This window comes from Tursiops truncatus, chromosome 14 (genome assembly GCF_011762595.2).
Source record: "Tursiops truncatus isolate mTurTru1 chromosome 14, mTurTru1.mat.Y, whole genome shotgun sequence".
NCBI classification, from domain to species: Eukaryota; Metazoa; Chordata; class Mammalia; order Artiodactyla; family Delphinidae; genus Tursiops; species Tursiops truncatus.
In genome coordinates, this window is record NC_047047.1 from 44,152,535 (window position 1) to 44,169,810 (window position 17,276).

A 17,276-nucleotide genomic window follows, 5' to 3' on the forward strand; every position below is an offset into this window, starting at 1 on the left:
CTCTCCCGTTGTGGAGCACAGGCTCCGGATGCGCAGGCCCAGTGGCCATGGCTCACGGGCCCAGCTGCTCCGCGGCATGTGGGATCTTCCCGGACCGGGGCATGAACCCGTGTCCCCTGCATCGGCAGGTGGACTCTCAACCACTGCGCTACCAGGGAAGCCCTCCAGCTGTTTTTAAGAGCCTGTTTTACTCATTCTGCTCTGCACGTGGCCTGTGGACAATGCTGGGCATTAATAAAATCAAGAGAGAGAAGAAGGGGGCTGCTTGGTCTCTGGTTTATGCAACTCCGTTGCTCTTCCTGCTTCTCTGATCACCTAATGCTGCCTGCTACTGGCTACACCCACCCCCTTAGGCTGCCACCTGCTGGATGAACATTTTCTAGACCATTGTCAGCTCCACTTTCTGGTTTTTGGTCAACAAGGATCTTCAGAACTGGTGGTAGACCCAGGCTTCCTGCCATCATATAAAAGACCTTTCTATTTCTCCCCTAAAAGACCTCAATTCCTCACCATCACTCAGGAACCCTACTGACTGTCAGGCAAGTGGCTGAGGTGACGAGTTAGACCCTATTTGCATGGCAAGGATAATGATGGTGTCCTTGCTAAGTACCAGGCTTTCTCAGCCTCAACCAGTGAAGCCATACAAAAGTTAGGTACTTTTGGGGCTTCCCGGGTGGCGCAGTGGTTGAGAGTCCGTCTGCCGATGCAGGGGACACGGGTTCGTGCCCCGGTCCGGGAAGATCCCACATGCCGCGGAGCGGCTGGTCCCGTGAGCCATGGCCGCTGAGCCTGCGCGTCTGGAGGCTGTGCTCCGCAACGGGAGAGGCCACAACAGTGAAAGGCCCGCGTACAGCAAAAAAAAAAAAAAAAAAAGGTACTTTTGTCTCCCTTCCTCGTCCTGAATATGAAGCAGTGCCAGGGTAGGTGTACAGTTTCTCTTCTATTTCTCATATCACTTCTATCTCTTTTTAAAAAGTGGTAGCTCAGAAGCATCTGCAGAAGCAGGCTTTTCGGTTTAACTTGGCTGTTTATCATTTCCAGAGGCAGAGAGATGGTCCTGTCAAGGAGACTACCAGAGCTCTCAGTCCCTCTCTGCCTTCTTCCCAGCCCTCACCCATCTATAGCAATGCCTAGTTGGTTTAAAGAAAGACATACATGGAATGAATGGATGGAAGAACTAAAGAGATTGTGATGGATGCCCGCCCTGAGAAGGAAAACTGAACAGACGGCCAGAGGCAGAAATGAGCCAGGGGAAATATGGGCCTAGAATAAACACAGGATTGACAGAGCCTGCAAGGAAGGGATACCTTCTCTTGTTAGTGGTGATAGGAGGAGAAGTACTCTTCTCAGGATTGGGATGGGAGAATTGAAGGTGGTTGAAGTGCTATGTTGCTGAAAGATGATTTTTTTTAAAGAAATACAAACAATGCAACTTTGTGTGTTTTATGTAGAAAATTAATACCATGCCCTTAATTTCACTAGTATTTAGTAAAACCTTATTACTTTCTCTGTTTCTGTTTACTGGGAAGATGTGGTTGTATAGATTTTCTTTTGCTTTCAGTTGGGAACATTTGGGAGAATGTTAATTTCTTTCTGGTACAATATGGAGACTTTTGTGAATATTCACACAGTTTTCAACTCGTTTCTGTTAAAACTGTATCTTTAGAAGTATAATTTGAATAACTTGGTCTTATCAGACTCTGAGGACTTTGGAAACTGTTGTCTTTATGGAAAAATAACCTACAAAAAAATTGTGGCTCTGATTGTCTTGACAATTCACCCTGGTAACAACTTAATAATTGATGTATCTCTTTTCCTAAATGGCAAAAATACTTGTGAGATTGCTCTGTAAAATTGGAAGTGTACCATTGGCATATTTATCTTTCCTTATGTGCACCTTGGTAAAATAAACGCACGTAAACAAAACTAAACTAAAAGGATGAAAAATAACAAGGGTGGAGAAATACACAGAGAAACAAGAATGCTCATACACTTCTAGTGGAAGAGTAGCTTAGTACAGATACTTTAGAAAATTGTTTGGCAGTATCTATGCACACCCTCTGATCCAGTTCTGGGAATATACCCAACAGAAATACATGCACTGCATATATTCACAAAGACATGCATAAAAGTGTTTATAACAGCCCAATTCTAAGAGCAGGAACTGCACCAGCATCTATCAACAGTAGAAAAAGTAAGTTTTGAAATACACAACGGAATACTATGAGAAATAAAAAACTATGCCTACGTGCAATTGTGAATGAATCTCACAAACATGAGGTTGGATGAAGGAAGCCAGTCACAAGAGTACATGCTGTGTAATTCCATTTATATATGAATTTTAAGCACAGGTAAAACTAATCTATGGTGGTAGAAGTTGGAATAGTGATTACTACCAAGAACAGTGAAGCGTCTGAGATTTTGCCCTGCTTACAAACTATTATGTTCCCTGCCTAGTTAACAGCTGCTGAGTCAAGAGACGAAGAACCTTACAACTCAATAGCCAGTGTCAGTATTGCAGCAACTTCTTGAGCCCTGCTTCCTAATTATGCAACATGAAGAAAGCCAGGTGACACCTGCACACACTCTGGGTTGCATTACAGGAGAGGAACCCTGAGTTTAGGCAACCTCAGTTTTATAATGGGAAGTAAACAAGCCTACCCTTTGCTTTGAAGGGAGACATCTTTAACATACTAAACAGTATAATAAAAGACAATAATGAGAGACACAATCTCTATTTTTTCAAGACTTAAGCAAAACTGCCCTTTTCTCTGGAGAAAAACACTCTCTCTTGTCTTGCAAGGCTATCCAAGTAAACTTGAAAGGGTACTCTGAACAAAGGCAGGTGGTATCTCTGCTCACAAGATGTGCAGAAGTATCAGAGACCCATGATAATTGTCTGCCAACAGTTGTGGGGTGGGGGCGGTACCTACTGGCTGGAAGGGAGGATGATGGTGGATTCTGAAGGGCTGGGGATGTCTGTCTTGATCTGGGTGTTACATACATGGGTGTATTCAATTTGCGACACTTCATTGAGTTGTACATTTGTGAAACATATTTTTCTATATGTATATTTAATAAAATATGATTGCTTAAGAAAAACAAAAATTAAAAAGAAACCCAAAGTAAGCAAAGAAAAATAAAACAACAAAGACAACAACAAAACCCACCATCTTTCTGGAACTTCAATGCTAGGAAATGACTGGCCAATTTAAAAGTATGTTTCAGGTTTTTCGGGGGTAGGCTGTAGGTCCATATACTAGAATTCTAATAGGATCATTTACTGTACCACAAATGGTTAAAATCCATTTCCTGGGGGGCGGGGAATTTTTATCTAGGTATGGGCCATCAAGCTTTAGTATTTATATTGTTCCTGCTCTTTTTATCAACTGACTTTTATCAGAGTTGAGTTGTAAACAGTTTATTTAATTATGGTTTGTGATGGTTCATTTTCAAAGCTTAGCTCTTCCAGCTAAATAAATGATAAAAGCCAAATATTATTTAGTTCTGTTGTTCAGCAAGGATGATGCTATTTCTGAGATGACCCCATCACATTCTTGCTTCTTAAGATGGTCTGCATCAAAGTTTCATATCCTTTCTTTTTAGCCCTCCCTCTTTGAGGTATAAATATTTCACTGAGTGAAAAACAGAATTTCACACTACACCTTTGGCACATGCCATAGAAGACTGCAGTATTAATAGCAACAAAATCTTCTGTAAAACTAAAGAAATCATTTGGTTTGGCTTATTTGAGCAAAACCTTTCCAATACCAATAACAAGGTATTTGGGGACAATAAGGATAATTCAGTGTTGAAAATGGCAGCAGGTTTTTTTTTTTAACATAAAGGATATAAAAACATGTACTGATATGTAAGATTAACTTATTGCCTTTGAAACATAAGGTAGACTTAATTAGGCTTTTTACAATTCTTACTATCAATTCACATCACACATTATAATTTTAAATGGCATCCATATGGATGGCTTGCCCTGAATTTTCCAATGGCAAAACTCTCTCTTTGCTATTGGTAGCTAGAAGCATAAGAGATGCAGGATACTTTGATTTATGTAAAGGAGTCTAAAATTCAAGTTTAGTCTGTCTTACCAAAATAGATGAGGATGGGAAAGGTGGTAGGTGGGATTTTTAAATTTAGCATTAAACTAGAGTCTAGAGCATTAAACTAATAGTGCACTGAGTTATAAGTTGGGGCACATGGGTTCTAAAGGGCTCTGCTGTAAACTAGGCAAACCGATTAATTCTAAAGACACAGTTTTCCTCATCCTTTTAGTAACAAGTTTGAAGCATCATTTCTTCTAAATCTGAAGATTTACCTACCCCTTGAATATAAGCTTTCCCCAAGGTTCTGTGGCCTCCCCCGGCTTACTTTATCTCTGCTCTTCCTGGGTGACCTTAGCCACTTCCAGAGCTTCTGCCATCACCTTTGAGAAAATGACTCAAATTGGAATCTCCAACTCTTACTCTAAGATCAGGGTTTGACATGTCCTTTTGCACAATGTTTCCAGAATTGCTCTCTTCCTTTCCATATCTATTTTTACTTCAACATCTCTTATCTACATTACTAAAAATCTCTAGGCTTCCCTTCCTGAATCTGATCTTTCTCTTCCCATCATTCACACTACTGACAAAGTGATCTAATCCCTTTTGTACAAATATCCTTGTCAACACACCACTGCCTGCAAAAGAAGGTCCTAACACCCTACTGTTGCATTCAAGGTCAGCTACAGCCAAGTCCCTCCCTAACATTCTTGCCAGCATCTACTCACATTGGAGTCCTTGGTATTCCTCAAGCAGCCCATGCACTGTCTTGCCTCCGTGCCTTTGCTCATGACTTTCCCTCATCTTGGATTCTCTTCCCCCCCCCCCATCTTTGGAAATCCTACCATTCCTTCTAAATTCAATTCAAATGCCATCTCCTCTAAATAACCTCTAAAACCTCCTACTTCCCATAGTATTTTATTTCATACAAGTTTATATTTAAGTTAGTTCTTTATATGTGTTAGTAGTGTAGATAGGCCTTTGTCTCTCAATTTTAAGTTATTTAAGATCATGTTTAGGTATCTTTTTCTTCTGTGATGAGTAAGACACAGTCCCTGTCTTCAAGTAGCCTACAGTCTTGCTTGGGAGCCAATGTACAGTGTAAGAAATGTTAAAATAAGTGCAAGCATAGAGTGCTATGGGACCATAAAAGAGGACTATTCTGCCCCCCCACCCCGAAGTTAGGAATATTAAGGAAGGCATATATTATAAAAGGTGGCTTTTAAGTTCCTCTCTAGACACCATACTAGACTGTAAGCTTCTTCACAGTATGGAATCTATTTTTTCATCTATATATCTTTAAGGATATATATTTTATATCTAGTACAAATTAGGCACTCCAAAATTACTTAATGAACGTGTAAGTAGAAGATGCCTGAGTCCTTTATAGCTCTAAATGTGTGGAGTATGAATCTCATTAGTCTTTTGTAGTGGTTTATTCCACTTATCGGTGGAAAACGGTCAAAAAATAATTGGCTACTGAAAACCTAATTTAAAAAAGGTAATAACATATTTTTAGGCTTGAGGTTGTAGGTAAGTGTTAATTGCCATGCCTGCCCAAATAATTCCCAAGAAAGAAGAGCCAGGGCAGACTTCAGTCAAATCCTTACAAGTACCTTAGTTCTAAGTCTCAGAAAGGAGGCTATGTCGATAACTGAGCTGTTCTGCAATTATAGATCCAAATTGAGTAAAAATTGTGATATTTGTTCCTTGACCTCTAACTTCATGTAATTTAAAGAAACACAACAGGCTGTATTATGGCTCTTAACAATAGGCTATACTAATAAGAGCTCTCATTTATTCAGGGCTTACATCATGGTACCACTGTGCTAAGCACTTCATGTGCATTATTCTCTTCTTATACAACTCTGCAAGGTATTCCTGACTCCATTTGCAGATTAGGAAAACAGGACTCAGTTGAGATTATGTTACTTGTGTTCAGTCAGTCAGCCAGACAGTGGTAAAGCCAGGACTCAAACCCAGGTCTGACTCCAGACTCTAGTAACTATACATGGAGAGAAATACTATCTTGTTTTACAGTAGAAAATAATTTGCCAAATGGCTTTTTCCCATTTGTATACAAATTTTCTTAGCATATAAAATGTTTTACTAATTTCTATGTTTATTAAAGTTATGACACATCAAAATCAGAAGTACAGTACTAATAATATAATTGTTTTCTTCCTTTGAAGACTGTAAACATATTAGGACCTAATTTCTTTTGATATCTGAATACCACTCACAAATGAATATAAGACACAGTGGCATTTATGACACGTCTACTGTTGGTTCACATCCCTTTGCTAAAGGCACTGTCACAGCCAAAGCATATTTTCAGGTGTTCAAGCGGCCCCAGCAAGCTTTCGGCTTTAATTTCAGGAGTGACCAGCAGTATTTGGAAGACAATGCGTTTTGTCCAAGAAGACCAAATAGCAGAGGTCTTCGGGGTGGGGAAGGGATTATGTCACTGTCTAAAAATCCTTCATAAACTTGGCTCCTCGGCAGTGGGGAAGAATGTGGAGCCAAGCCGCACATGTGAAGTCCCAACAATGTGATGAAAAGAAAGGGATAAAATGGGAAAATCTCAAGGAAAATGCACAATGGAAGAGAAAAATAATCGTAAGTTTTCAGTGTTAATTTTGTGTACCCAGAAGAACACTGGTGTGAGACCTAAGATACAATGATTTTTAGCTCCAGCTTGTTTTCCAATGTAATTCTGGGACTTCTGGGGGGAAGTAATTGGAATTTATTACTGTGACTGGAGCTTATTACTCATGATGGGAGTAAGGTGGACTAGAAAGTCTTAAGTTTCCTTTTAGAGCTTTGATCTTATCGTGCTAGGGAGGCTGCAGATACACACGCCTGGGGCTTTATTATTTAGAAATATGTTTAAACTTAAGAAATAGATGGACACCTTCTTAGCTTGATAAAATACACCCTGGTCCTAAATTGACCATCAAGCTTACTGGGGAAACAGTAGAGGTATCCCCATTAAAGTCAGGAACAAAGAAGGATGTTCACTTGTCACCACTATTACTTAACAGTACTGGATGTTAGACAATATAGTTAATAAGAGAAAAAAACTAGAAGTACAGAAATTCAGAGAAGGAAATAAAAACTATCACAATTTGTAATCATTATGGAAAACCTGAGATATTCAACTGAAAAAGTACTGTAAACAAGAAAATTTAGTAAGGTAGCATGATACAGAATTACTATATAGATATCAATACATTTCAGATGAACAAACAGTGAGTTTAAAGTGAAATGGGGAAAGACTCCATTTACAATAGCAATAATGAAAGATGAAATATCTAAGAAAAAGAACTTTAGAAATGTGTAAGATTTATGAACACAATTTTAAAGCATTCCTGAAGGAGACAAAGTGAACAGCATGCCAAGTTCTTAGGAAGTCTCAATCTCATAAAGTTGTTCTTCCTAAGCCAACTTAGAAATGTAATTACAATAACAAGGCCAAAACTTGAGGAAGGGGTGGGGGAGAGACAAGCAAATTCCAAAATACATTAAAAAAAAATGTCAGCTTCCCCGGTGGTGCAGTGGTTGGGAGTCCTCCTGCCGATGCAGGGGACACGGGTTCGTGCCCCGGTCTGGGAAGATCCCACATGCCGCAGAGCGGCTGGGCCCGTGAGCCATGGCTGCTGAGCCTGCGCGTTGGAGCCTGTGCTCCGCAACGGGAGAGGCCACAACAGTGAGAGGCCCGCGTACCCAAAAAAAAAAAAAAAAAAAAAAAAAAAAAAAGAATGTCAACGAAGCCTCCAAAAATAAATACAAATGAAGGGGGCTATTTCTAACAGTTATTATAATATAAAGCTACAATAATTAAAAGTGTAGTACTGACACAAGAATAAACAAATGAATCAATAGGATGGAACAGGAAGTCTAGAAATAGACCCCAATGCATACAGAATTTGGTGTGTAAACATGGCATCTGAAAGTGAGGAAAAGATGGACAACTCAAAAAATTGTCTAGACAACTGGAGAGACATTTTTAATAAAATTAAGTTGGATTCATGCCTCACGCTGTACACCAGTAAATTCCACAGGAGCAAAGATTTAAATTTTAAAAATACAAAATCGTAAAAATACTATAAGAACACAAAGGAGAACTTCTTTATTAACTTGGAGTGGGGAGGTCTTTCTATTATTTAAAATCTGGAGGCATAAAGGAAAATATTGATAAATACAACTACTTGAAAAAAGTTTTTAATCTACATGGTAAAAATAAAATCCATAAGAAAGTCAAAAGAAAAATCACAAACTGGAAATACATAAATTCATAACAAGCAAATTTTAGAATGGTGAGAAAGGATGTATACTAAAGAGCTGCAAATCACTGATTCAGGGATTTACCAAAGAAGGAAGCTAACTTTGGATTATACAGTTGGCCGTCCGTATCCATGAGTTCGACATCCAAAGATTCAGCCAATCACGATTGAAAAAATATATATATTTTTAATTCCAGGAAGTTCCAAAAAGCAAAACTTGAATTTGCCACATGCCAGCAACTATTTACATAGCATTTACATTGTAATAGGTATTATAAGTAATGTAGAGATGATCTAAAGTATACAGGAGGACGCTCATAGATTATGTGCAAACACTACACCATTTTATATGTGTCTTGAGCATCCTCGGAGTTTGGTATCCATGGGGGAGGGGGGTGGTCCTGGAGCCAATCCCATTCGAGTACTGAGAGATGACTGTATACTTTACCTAAAGCACCAAGTATATGTCAAATACAATCCTATTTTCCATTTTAATGGAGGAAATCAATAACCACACGACCACTGAGGCAAAATGAGTAGACAAGCCTGCAGTTGTCTCAGGGACATCAGTGATGGGCTGGGTCACCTCAGGATTACTAAATTCTGTAAGCATATCCTGTTTGCCAAACCTGGTGGTTTCCATCCTGTTTGATGCTCTGCTGTAATTGCTGCAGACAGCAGTGACCTCACTGTGAAAGTCATTTCTGTAGTGGTGTGCATGGATTTGCACAGATTAACTCAAATATTATGAATACGGCAAACCTGCCGTTACCTTCACCAAGCATGCAGTGTAGTCATGGTGTCTGCACTTTTGTTAGGCCTGTTATAAACACATAGGTAATTTCTCCCATATACTGTCATTTCATCTGAAACATTTTCACACTCTTAACAGCAATACATTTGATTAATAAATCTGGTATTATGGAATATGGTTTATCTCTTGAACAAAAACTTTATTTGATCATTCAAGAGAAAACTATGAATACTTCTTCTTCTCCTGACATAGGTAAGTCTCTATCTCATAGAGGAAAAAATACAAAACCACAAAACTTTTTTGCAATCTCTTCCCCCATTTGACTTCAGATAGAAACAACACAATAATATCAGAGGTTTCAATTAAAGAAGTTTGAGGGAAAGCCCATGGTTATTGCACCTTGAATCTTTTCAGTCAATTTTTTTCAAGTTAGGCCTACCTCTTGAGCACCTGAGAACACATTTCAAATACATTTTATTAATAGAAGGTTTCTTTCTTAGCTTCAATATCACATTTAAAGCAGCTGGAAATTTCAGAACAGTCCAAGAACATACTTGTTATTTCCATGGAAACTTGGATAAGGGTCAGCTGGCCTATGTCATAAATAGTTTCCCATGATATGCCACAATTACAGATTAATTCAGCTTATAATAACTGAACTGATTGAATTAAAAATGTTTTTACTCGCAGGCATTTGCCCAGAGGGGATAGGGTGCTCCACTCTGGTACTCCTTGCTCCAAGGGTGAAAAGAATATATGCTTTGGGCCATGTCTATGGGACTTGCTCTCCAGCTAGCCAAAGGAAGAAGAGAAGAGAACAAAAATAAAGGCTACCAGATTAAAAGGGAAGATTTTACCAAGAAAAATAAAAAGGTACAAAACCTCTTTACCTCAGTGAGAACAGAAATGCATCCCTTCGGCCTAAATGCTTTCTTTCCAGAATTACTAAAATAAAATAAAGTGCTAGATCTGGGTTCCACGGCAAAAGTAAAAGGGATCTTATTTTGCAGCCTAAGCCACTGAAGCTGGAAAAACACAGGCTGCTTGGTAATAAAAGCCCTAGGTCTAGCCCTCAGGGTTTCTCACTCCTACATCATTGTGTTCCTCACTCCATGTGCGGGAGGGCTGCTCATCTCAGAGTTGCTTGTCTAAATTGCACGCTTTGTAATATAAGCCTCAGTCTTGGGAATTTTCACTTGTTATGGTATTGATGAGGCAGGGGATGCTGCAACGACAAACTTCTGAGGACCAATAAAAATGGGAAAACTAAAAGTTAGAGAATGAGAAAGGTATTGATGTCTTTAGGTGTGCTACAGGAGCTCTGATGAGAGACAACTTTTTCAAGTTATTAGTCAGAAAAAGAAATATCTTTTTTGGAACAGGAGAGTGAGTTCTCTAGGACACAAAAGTTTTCAAGTTTGACTTTTCTGGGAAAAGGCAATTTTCTTTTATGATTCTCTGCTTGTCATGTTTCGGTACACATGTAGACTGATTCCTGAATGAGGTGTGTTTTCCACCATAAATTAATCAACTGATACCTAGTTTTTCACTCTCTTCTTAGTTCAAGGGTTGTGACTTCATTCCTCATCTAAAATTTAGTTTCTAAAAATACACTACTGAGATATGGTGATATTCCCTTCCCCCAACACTTCTGTGGAGATGCTCAATCCTACCCACCTTCATTAGAGTAACCCCAGACCAACATCTTACCTAACCATGGAATTGTCCAAAAAGACTGTATTCACATGCACACCAACTTTTAACTCCCCACAGTTACTCCACCCACTAGCAGATATAACTACGTAAAAATGTTAAATTTCTGCAACTTAAAGTAATAATACTAATGAATAAATTAAAGTCAAGCAACAGACTGGGGAGAAATATTTGCCACATATGTAATAGATAAAATTATTATCCAAAATAAATGAAAACTCCTATGAATCAAGAACAAAAACGTAAAATACCACAACAAGGACAAAGTACATAACGGGAAATTCATAGAAGAGATACAGATGGTTAATAAACATATGGAAAGATACTCAACTGTATTAATCTGTAAAGATCTAACTTAATCAATAATGAGATTTTTAGGGCTTCCCTGGTGGCGCAGTGCTTAAGAATCTGCCTGCCAATGCAGGGGACACGGGTTCGAGCCCTGGTCCGGGAAGATCCCACATGTCACGGAGCAACTAAGCCTGTGCGCCACAACTACTGGGCCTGCACTCTAGAGCCCACAAGCTACAACTACTGAGCCCATGTGCCACAACTACTGAGCCCGCGAGCCACAACTACCGAAGCCCGTGCACCTAGAGCCCATGCTCTGCAACAAGAGAAGCCACCACAATGAGAAGACCGTGCACCGCAAAGAAGAGTAGCCCCCACTCGCCACAACTAGAGAAAGCCCACGCACAGCAACAAAGACCCAACACAGCCAAAAATAAATAAATAAATAAGTAAATAAATTTATTTTTTAAAAAATGAAAAAAAAAATAAAGAATAACCCCAGACCCCTTCAACCATCCACGGGGTCACACAGGTAGGAACACCACATTAACTTCATTCTGAGAAGAAATCCCCACCTCTAATGACAGAATTCTCAGCCCCTGGACCACTGGGGTTACTCTTCCTTCTAGGGAACACTCCCAATTTGTAATTGGTGAGTATATGTACAATTTTTGATATAAATACTTTAAATTTAGGGATTATTTTTAAAGTACATAGTTCCCACAAGAGAAGAATTCTAAAACTAAATTCGTATGTAAACTATGACATTTAGAAATATTTACCAGTTTCTTCTTCCCTATTCCATCATGAAGACAGCTTTTTGGTGAGCCATGACTAAGGTCCTCTATTTGTCGGTCATCTCACCTTCTTAGGTAGCCATAGGTGGTAAAGTAAGAATCATATTAAATTTTAGCTCAGCTGTGATAATGCTGTGCCCCTTTCTAACCTTGGTGGCTTAGACAACCCCCTGGAGCTTCTTAGTCATTATGAGCTCAGTGCTTCTAATGAGGACAGATGGCACAGCCCCAAATACTCCTCTAGATCATAGCGGATACTAACAATCCTATTTCAGGGGTGAGGAATGGGAGGAGCAGTGAGGTGGTGGATGCTCTCCTCCTTCACTTTTCTAGGAAGCTTCATTTTATTTACCTCATTAGCTTCATTCTAGACTAGAAAATACATGGGCGGTGGGGGAGACTCTGGGTTGATGACTATCAGTTCCATTTCTGTGTTGAAGCTGACTAAAAGCACAAGACAGAGGCCATTTTCGCTCTCTTTATAGGCAGTGAAATGTGAGAGTATGGCATCTTTTCTTTCAGGCAGGATTCCTTTGAGACATTCTTGGAAAAGCAGCATAATCCATGAACATCGGGAAGACATGCTGACCTCAGGCAAGCTAGAAAAATACTGTAGGTGCCGGTGAGGCAAAATCATTACTATCAGAGGAGTCAGTTATCCAGCCAAGGAGCTTTGACCTACACGACAGGTTCTTTCTGAGTAGCTATAATGCCTGCATACTGTGTGTAGGTCTAGGCTTTAGAGGTGGATTTATGATTTACTTAGGGAAATAAATGTACAAAAGACATGTAGAAAATCAGAGTTAGGTTTTTTTGCCCATAAAAAAATGATGTATTCATGTGAGTCCCTAAATAGCTACGTAATAAATAGATATCCCTACAAACCACAAATGAAATAGACCAGGCATTACCCAGGTGCTGGCCAATTTAGCCTTTGAACTTATAAGCATTCACAATATTTTGCAAAAGTAATTGAATAAGTTTTTATGTGCAATCATAATAATTTCACACTATGAAAAACACTGGAAGTGTCTTAAATATACCTATTCATTAATTCACTGGAAAATAATGCATATTATTTGGTAAGTGCTATGAACTGAATTGTATACTCCCAAAATTTGTATGTTGAAGCCCTAACTCCAATGTGATAGTATTTGGAGATGGGGCCTCTGGGAGATCATTAGATTGAGAGGAGCTCATGAGCTGGGTCCCTAATGATGGGATTAGTGCCCTTACAAGAGGAGGAAGAGACACCAGAGCTCGCTCTCTCTGCCATATGAGAACACTGTAAGAAGAGAGCCAGCTGTAAGCCAGGAGGACAGTCCTCACCAGAACCTGACCATGCTGGCACCCAGATCTTGGATTTCTAGCTTCCAGAACTGTGAGAAAATAATTCTCTGTTGTTTAAGCCACCTGGTCTATGGTATTTTGTTATGGCAGTCCAAGCTAACTAATGCAGTAGGTTTAATATTTTTTTAATTAAAAGCCTTTAAAAATTTATGGAGTACATGTCTAAACTAAATGATGAGATGCCAGTTAATTTAAACTAATGAAAGAAATGCTTTTGAACATATTAGTATTTCATTTTACTCTTTTAGGTAAGAATCATGGAAAGAAATGTGATCAAAGATACTATCTTTACATGCAAAAGAACAAAATATAGATTATAAAAATTAAAATCCTTGCTTAGCTTATTTCTCCTTGTCTGCTTTCTTCACTTTCTATAGAGAACTCTATCTTCCTATATCCATCATCTATTAGTCATTCATTCATCCCATAGATATTTATTGAGCACCTAACTCTGCTCCAGATACTAATTCCAGGGATTGGGATATAGCTGTGAGCAAAGAAGTCTCCTCTCTCTTGGAGTTTATATTCTAATGAAAGGAGACAGAGAATAAGCAAATACATATTAAATATATAATGTGTCATATTTAATAAGTGTTATGAAGAAACATAAACTAGGTAAAGGATTAGAGCACAGTGTGAGTAGAAGAGGAGGAGTCTGGGTAATAATTTTGAAAATGTGGTCAGGGAAATCCTCTCTGATAAGACCACATTTGAGCAGAGACCTGAATCATGTAAGGGAATGAGTTTTGGACATGTCTGGAAAAGCGTTCCAGGCTAAGGAAGCAGTATCTTCAAAAGTCTTGAGGCAGCAGTATGCTGGCTTATTAGAAAAAGAGCAAGGTAGTTAGAAACAAGTAAGTGAACAAGATAGAGTATGGCAGGGGATGGGGTCAAATAGGTTGCCAGGGATCCATTCAAGTCTGACCAGAAAGTTAGTGAGAGAGTCTCCAGAAGGGAGGGAAGAGGGAATGAGAAAGAAGCAGTACTTGAGAAGACAATGGCTGAGACTCTCCCCAAATTGACGAAAGTCATAGATTCAAGTAGTTCTCCGAACCTAAAGCAAGATAAATAAAAAGAAAAGCACACTGTGGCACATCATAGTAAAAATGTTGAAAATTAAAGTTAAAGAGAGAATATTAAAAGAAAACTGAAAGAAAAAAAAGATTAACTTCAAAGGAGCAAATATTAGACTAATAGCTTATCTCTCAAAAGAATTGAGGGAAGCCAGAAGAAAATGAAATGGTAGCTTCAAAGTGCTGAAAGAATATAACTGTAAATCTAGAATTCCCTACAAGCTACCCTTCAATAATGAAGTGAACAAAAGACATTTTTCGTGTTGTAGTGGGGTGGGGGGGATGTAGAGAGTGTTTCACCAACCACCTACTTTAAAGAAAATACTAAAGGCTGTATTCAGCTCCCAGATGGGAGCTCAAAGATGCAGGAAGGAATAAAGAACGACAAAAAGGACAAATGTGGATAAATCTAAATGAATTTTGATTTAATTTTGATAAACTGAATATAACAATAGTTATAATAATATATTAGGGGATTTTAAGTATATGATAATATATTTGGGGATTTTATATATAAAAAGAAAATGCATAAACCGTAGCATATAAACCATATTTGTATCAAGCATAGGAGACTTTAAGGCAAAATCCATTATTAGAAATAGGTATGCTTCAAAATGATAAACGTTTAAGTTCTTCAGTAAAAGATAATAATTCTACATTTTATGTACCTAATCACATAGCCCAAAATTATATATTAAACAAATATTGACAAAACAAAATAGAGGATTAAAAAATAAAATCAGAGAGATTTTAACATATCTTTGTCATGTACATCAGACAAAATAATTTATAAGGGTACACAAGATTTGAAAAACACAATTTGTATACATGACCTAATAGTCACACATACTACACTGTACCCCCAAACTGCAGAATACACATTGCTTTTAAATATACATGGATTGGGCTTCGCTGGTGGCACAGTGGTTAAGAATCTGCCTGCCAATGCAAGGGGCACGGGTTCAAGCCCTGGTCTGGGAAGATCCCACATGCCACAGAGCAACTAAGCCCATGCGCCACAACTACTGAGCCTGTGCTCTAGAGCCCGTGAGCCACAACTACTGAGCTCATGTGCCACAACTACTGAAGCCTGTGCACCTAGAGCCCGTGCTCCACAACAAAAGAGAAGCCACCGCAATGAGAAGACTGCGCTCCGCAACAAAGAGTAGCCCACCGCTCGCCAGAACTAGAGAAAGCCCACGTGCAGCAACAAAGACCCAACACAGTCAAAAGTAAAATAAAAATTAAAATAAATAAATCAATATACATGGATCATTATAAAAATCAATGATACGCGAAAGCAAATTGTCACAAATTCCAACAAATCAAATTCATACAAAGTAAATTCTTTGACCACTTAGGAATCAAGACTAGAAATCAATGACAAAAATATTCTTAGAAAAATCTATAATGCTTGTAAATTAAGAAATACACCTCTTAATAACCCATGGGTCAAAGAAGAAATCACAATGATAATAAAACATATTTTGAAGTGAATGTTCATGAAAATTTATGAGTCACATTAAACCCACTTTAAGATGAAAATTTGTGTCCCCAAATACATATATTAGAGAAGAAGAAAGGTGAAAGGCAATGAGCTTAAAAATTATAAAAATTTATTAAAAGAACAGCTTATATCTAAAGAAATAAGAGGACAGAAATAAAAAGATTAAAAACAGCATTAAATAAAATAGAAGACAAACATACAATAGAGAAGATCAACAAAGATACAACTTGGTTCTTTGAAATGACAAGTAAGTTTATAAACCCCCGATGGAGAAAAATGAGGAAATACAGAAGGTAAGCTTAAATAATCAGTATCAGGAATAAAGGAGGGGATATCATTACAGAGCCTACAGATATTAAATGATGAGACTATTATGAACAACTTTACATCAATAAATTGTGCATTTGTAAAAAATTCATCGAGCTTTATGCTTAATATTATATACATTACTGTGTGTATATTTCAATAAAAAGGTCAAGAAAACATGCATCTTACAAAAACTGACAGCATAAGAAACAAAATGTAAGCAGTTCTCTGTTTTAAAATCAAATCGTTAATTAAAAACATTCCCACAATGAAAACTGTAGGTCTGGTTGGTTTCTCTGGTTGATTCAAACCAAATACTTAAGGAAAAAATAATATCTATCTTACACAGATTCTCCCAGAGAATAGAAAAGAGAATGAAAAACAACCGCCAGTTCATTTTATGAAACCAGCTTCACTTTGATACCAAAGTTTGATGAGGGTGTTAGTAGAAAGAAAAAATTACAGTCCAATCACATTTATAAACATAGATGCAAAAATCCTAAGCAAAATTTTAGGTAAAGAAACACAGAAATATGTAAGAAAAAGAGCTAATACATAATGATTACATTTGGTTTACTTCAGAAATGGAAAGTTAGTTTAACATTCAAAATTCAATCAGTAATGCAACTAATCTACAGTGACAGAAGATAGATCAGTAGTTGCCTGGGGGCCTGTGTGGAGGGGTGCATGAGAGGAAGGGGACTACAGAGAGGGGTTACAGAATGGCCTGAGGAAAGTTTTGGAGGGGAGTGACAAAAATGTTCATTATTTTGATTTCAGTGATGGTCTCACAAGTATATATATATATGTGAAAAATGATCAAACTACATACTACAAATACATGCAGTTTATGTTATTATACCCCATTAAAGCTGTTTTAAAAATTGATCAGTGTAATCTATCACATTAACAGAATAAAGAATCCACATGAACAGATTTAGAAAAAACATTTAATAAAAGTCAACTTTTATTCATGATTTTAAAAAATAAGTCTTAGCTAACTGTGTTGGTAATTTCCTTGAACTGATAAAGAATATCTTTATTAATCAAAAGCACCTATAGCAAAATATCATAACTCAAGGTAAAATGTTGAAAGCTTTCCATGTGAGATTAGAAACAAGATAAAGACATCTATCTTCCC

General features: G+C 37.9%; 1 protein-coding gene across 1 annotated transcript in view; it reads right to left on the reverse strand.

Annotated features, from left to right (window-relative positions):
- Window positions 1–17,276, reverse strand: part of ACYP2 (acylphosphatase 2) — a 176,743-nt gene that overhangs the window by 38,399 nt on the left and 121,068 nt on the right. The window lies entirely within an intron of this gene.